Here is a 6,118-nt window from a genome sequence, read left to right as displayed (position 1 = left end):
GGTAATGAACATAGAAAAGGTGATCAGAAAAGGGAAAAAGTAGTTGCTCATGTAAAAGAGGACTGAAGGGGACCGGAGGGCCCTACCCTAGGGGACCCTCTGGTTATAGTTAAACTGGGGAACAAAGAAAAAGAAGTGAAATTTTTGATAGATACAGGGGCAACATTTTCAGTGTTGAATAAGGCCCTAATACCTGTAACCAATGACTATGTTATGGCAAAGGAGGCAACTGGCCAATCTGAAAGAGCTTATTTTTGTAAACCATTGAAGTATAAATTGGGAAAACAGTGGGGCATCCATCGATTTTTATACATGCCTAATGCTCCATCTGCACTTTTGGGCAGAGATTTGCTAGAGCAGCTGGAAGCAAGAATAATATTCAAAAATGGGGAAATTAGTTTGGAGGTAAAGGATCAACAATATGTAGAACTGTTAAGCTTAATGCTAATAACCAAAGAAATTGAAGTGGCAAGTGAAAAAGAAAATTTTAGGAAAATAATGGATCAAGTATTTCCAGGAGTGTGGGCCTCCAATATACCAGGTAGAGCAAAGAATGCACTACCAGTGCAAATCAGGCTTAAAGAAGGAGGACAGCCAGTAAGGGTTAAACAATACCCCCTAAAGAAAGAAGATATAGAAGGGGTTAGCCCAATTATTGAGAACTTTCTGCAGCTAGGACTACTGAGAGAGTGTCAATCTGATTTTAATACTCCTATTCTGCCAGTAAAGAAACCTGATGGGTCATACAGATTAGTACAAGATTTAAGGGCTGTTAACAAGGTAACTGAAGACTTGTATCCAGTGGTTGCCAATCCCTACACCTTGTTAACCCGTTTAACACCTGAACTAACTTGGTTTACTGTTCTAGATCTAAAGGATGCTTTCTTTTGCCTCCCTCTCCATGAAGCCAGCCAGAAAATTTTTGCATTTGAGTGGGAAAGCCCTAAAACTGGAAGAAAAACTCAGCTCACATGGTGTGTGTTACCGCAGGGGTACAAGAACTCCCCCACTATATTTGGGGAACAGCTTGCCAAGGATTTAGAGTCCTGGGAACCTCCACCAGGAGAAGGACAGTTACTCCAGTATGTGGATGAACTCTTAATAGCCACCCAGACCCAGGAGACATGCGTGGACTGGACGGTAAGCCTCCTAAACTTTCTAGGCCTGCAGGGGTATCGAGTATCCCAGAAAAAAGCCCAAATGGTGAGGCAAACAGTTATTTACCTGGGTTACGAAGTAAGTGCTGGACAAAGGACTCTGGGGCAGGATCGCAAGGAAGCAATATGCCAGACGCCAAAACCTCAGACAGTGAAAGAACTAAGAACCTTTTTAGGCATGACAGGGTGGTGCAGACTGTGGATTTATAACTATGGGTTGCTTGTTAAACCTCTGTATGCCTTGATCACGGAAGGGAGCAGAGATCTTCAGTGGACAAAAGAAGCAACTCAAGCCTTCGACCAGCTAAAGAAAGCCCTTATGTCAGCTCCAGCCCTAGGACTTCCAAACGTGAGTAAACCATTTTTCCTGTTTTCTCATGAGAAGCAGGGGATTGCCTTGGGAATATTAGCACAGAACTTAGGCCCGTACCGGAGGGCAGTGGCCTATCTTTCCAAGCAACTGGACACAGCAGCTAAAGGATGGCCAGGGTGCCTCAGAGCAGTTGCAGCAGTAGCAATAAACATCCAAGAAGCACGCAAATTCACCCTAGGCCAGAAGATGACTGTGCTAGTATCTCACACAATGTCTGCAGTCCTTGAGGCAAAAGGGGGACATTGGCTCTCCCCACAGAGATTTCTGAAGTACCAAGCCATACTAGTAGAACAAGATGATGTTGAAATTGTGGTAACTAACATTGTGAACCCAGCTTCCTTCCTCAGCGGGAGTATGGGAGAACCAGTGATCCATGACTGCCTGGAGACCATTGAAGCCACATACTCGAGCCGCCCAGATCTGAAGGACACTCCACTTGAGGATGCTGACACCTGGTTTACTGATGGAAGCAGCTATGTCGTCAGTGGAAGAAGGCATGCTGGGTATGCAGTTACCACAAGCAGAGAGGTAATAGAGTCTGGGCCATTACCAACTAATACATCTGCACAGAAGGCTGAAATAATTGCCTTAATCTGAGCCCTAGAGCTGGCAAAAGGAAAAGAGATCAACATCTACACGGACTCAAGGTATGCATTCGGAGTGGTTCATGCTCATGGAGCCATCTGGAAGGAAAGAGGACTGCTGAATTCACAAGGCAAGAGTATTAAACACGCACAAGAGATACTGAGGCTATTAGATGCCATACAACTACCTGAGAAAGTAGCCATAATGCACATCAAGGCACACCAAAAAGTGATCTCTGAATTGGAAGAAGGGAATATGCTGGTGGACAGAGAGGCAAAAGAAGCAGCAAAAGGTGAGGTACCCGATAAGGCTGTTGAGGCAGCATTGATTCCAGATGGAAAAGTTTCTATTGAAGGTAAGCCAGTGTACAATAAGAAAGATAAGAAACTTATCAAGATAGAAAAGGCAAGTTATAATCAGGAGGGATGGGCTGTAACAGAAGAAGGGAAACTTGTAGTACCCTCCTATTTGTTGTGGTCATTAGTACAGAGGGAACATGAGAAAACACACTGGGGAATAGATGCCCTGTATAACCATTTGAAAGAAAGAATCATGGCCAGGAAATTGCAGGGCACAGTGATACAAGTAACTCGTCAGTGTAGTCTTTGCCTTCGAACTAACCCTAAAAATACCCCAAAGCCTAAGGTGGGACAAATTGGGAAAGGTTGTGGACCTGGGCAACAATGGCAAATTGATTTTACAGAACTGCCCAGGAAAGGAGGGTATCGTTACCTATTGGTGTTAACTGATACCTTTTCAGGATGGCCAGAAGCCTTTCCTGCCAGGACAGCTAAGGCCCGAGAGGTGACCAAAGCGCTGTTGCAAGAAATAATACCACGATTTGGAGTTCCAGCCACCATATCCTCAGATAGGGGACCACACTTTATTTCAAAAATTGTGCAGCAAATAAGTCACCACCTGGGAATAGACTGGGAATTGCACACCCCATACCACCCTCAATCTAGCGGCCAGGTGGAAAAGATGAATCATTTGATTAAACAACAAATTGTAAGACTGGGGCAAGAAGCAAATTTGCCCTGGCCTCAGGCTCTCCCATTGGCCTTGTTGCGAATTCAGACAAAACCAAGAGCAAAAGAGAAACTAAGCCCTTTTGAAATATTGTATGGAAGGCCATATGCAGTTCAAGAGGGAACAGCATCCATTCAAGTAGGGGAAGAAACCCTACATGGATATATGGTGGCCCTAAATAAACAACTTAGAGAAATTGAGAAGTATGTGGCTGGAACTCAAAACAGAGAACTAGATGGGCCAGTACATGATGTACAACCTGGGGATTATGTGTATGTTAAGTCTTTTGCAGAAAAAACCTTAGAACCACAGTGGGAAGGACCATTCCAGGTGCTCCTCACTACCTTCACTGCAATCAAGATCCAAGAACAGAAGGCCTGGATCCATCACTCCCGAGTGAAGAAAGCCCCAGAAGGAATTTGGAAAGCCACACCAGGCGATAACGAACTGAAGCTGAAGCTCACTCGGAACAACGAATAAATGGACTAAGAGTTATTTTGGACATTATGTGGAAAGTTGTAACTATTGTAGTAATTACCTTAACCATAGCAGGAGTCAACACAATACCACGAAGGTATAATGTGACTGGGATATACCAGTGCCAAGGAAGAGCCTATGATCCTTACTCTCGTAAGGCTTTAAACAAGATACTAAAAGTCACAAATGCAAGCTTGTGGGAGGGAAGAAATGTTTGGGGATGTAAGTATGCATTCGTACAGGATGGGTTCCACGAGGCTTACCATCCACCCATGAAACTCATCAGGGTTAGTCCTGAATGCTGTGATAAATGCTTGAGTACATGTCTAGAGTTTAGGCTCTAAATAGAAGGGTGTGCGTTAAGAGGGTATGACATTGACTTTAACATCACTCAGGTATGTACTGAGTACCATAAGAACCAGACCAAGATCACTCCACCAGTGCCAAGAAAGGCTGTGATCACCAAGATGCCAGCTATTCCAGAAGTGGAGGAACAAATAACTCCTGTAGTTACCAAAATTGGGCCATATGCTATTAAGAAGACAGGAGTTCAGAAGCTGATAGTTAACCCAAAGTGGTCTTTAAAACGAGTAGAAATGGGAGTACAGGTAAATGCTTCACACGTTCGGCCAGAATGTGCCCCATTTCTCAGGAACTCCTTTATGGACTGGACTACTTGGCTTCAAAAAAGTATGCCTCCCAATTTTAGGAACAAGAGGGATCTCACTGGATTGCTAGGAACAGGACTGGGAGTGCTGAACACAATAGATTCAGAAGTGTTACTGAATAAATTAACCACAATAGGGAGCGATTTAGTCAAACTACAACAACCTTTGCAATCCTCTCTACTAGCACTAGGTAACAATCACTGGAAATTGACCAAGATATTACCAGAATGGGAAGACACAGAGGAGCGAGATCATGAAGTAATAATTAATGCACTAGGCACAGCTAGTGAAAACATCTCGTTGGCCCTAGGGTGTACTCAGGCACAACTGTGGATGCAATCAGTGGCTGCCGCAGTTATCAGGGAAGGTGGAGAAGGAATATTCCCTGCTGAAATTCGCAAAATTGTCTGGGATAATGCCTCTGATATGGAGAGGGAACTTCAGTCCTGGTGGGTGTTGGTCAATTTCACCTATAACCCTGTGACTAGTGTAGTGACAGCCTTTGTTTTAACTATACACGATGCCTCAGTGGACTTAATACACCCAATAGTCCCCTTAGGATTAAACCACGAGGGAACTGTATTGTACCCTTCTGAACACAGAATGTGGGCACGAGAAATTAAAGGAAAGTGGCAAACTATTAATCTACAGCCCTGTACTGTGAGGAGACAATTAGGATACATATGTGAAGGGACATTAGAGGGTGACAAAGACACTTGTTTAGACACAGACCAAAGTATTTGTCACTTTGAAACACATCCAGGCGAACAGACAACTTCACTTGTGTATATAGGACAAGGTTGTGTCTGTCTTAGGGCAGCATGCCCCATCATAAAGATAGACAACCAAATCGTGAATGAGACTCAATTCAATTTGCGTGTTTGCAATTTTGTTAGAATTAAGGGATGTGATTTTTCCTATCGAGTACCCGTAATATCACATCAATATATAAAGGCCAACCTAGCCACTGTGCAGAAGATACTGCCTGTGCCCATAAGAATGAATTTGACTTTAGTTGCTCAATTGCTGAAGCATCATGAATTGAGAGAAATCTTAAAAGAAATTAGAGATGAAGGGAAAAAGACATTAATTACCATACACCATGATACAGAGACCATCAAAGGGGTTTTGAAAAGGCTTGAGGAACATTTGTCTCATCATTAGTGGGATGTGCTTTTTGGGTGGTCACCAACAGCAACCGAAATATTGAATACCTTAATCCACCCTATAGTTGTGTTGCTTATTTTGGTCAGCATAAGTTTAGTGTTATCCATTGTAATACTTGTTTGGAACTGGAGGATGCTACGACGAGTGGCAGCTTTAACATCACTGTCAAAGGCGTATGGCTTGGTCTTGAGAGACACTAGCTGTACAGCTTGGATAGATGAGGAAGACTCTGTATACTGAGTAAAAGAATTTACTCATTTCAAAGAAGAAGTGGGGAATGAGACGTTAATTTTGAGGAACTAAGGATTTTTTTTGGAAAGTTAAGATAATAAGTTGCTGAACTAGCTGAAGTAGATAGGTAATCTTTGTTCGCAGTTAACAGAAGCCGGATCTTAGATAAGCTACCCTGGATCTTGTAACTCATTTCTTGTCAGGTTTATGTTTATGTAGTTGTCCTTGTCATGAAAAACAGAATGTGGTAAATAAGACATAAGATAGCTGCAGATTTCCTGCTTAAAGGATCCGTTGAACACAGGAAACTGTAAGTTCTACCAAGGAATCATTTGTCACGAATGCATTGAAAAGGTAGAAAGGTCAGGACGAGGAAGACTCATTTTACTTCCTCATTTTAGGTGACCCCTCCCCAAAATAGACCCCCGACT

This window comes from Hirundo rustica, chromosome W (assembly GCF_015227805.2).
Source record: "Hirundo rustica isolate bHirRus1 chromosome W, bHirRus1.pri.v3, whole genome shotgun sequence".
NCBI lineage: Eukaryota > Metazoa > Chordata > Aves > Passeriformes > Hirundinidae > Hirundo > Hirundo rustica.
This window is presented reverse-complemented; position numbering follows the sequence as displayed.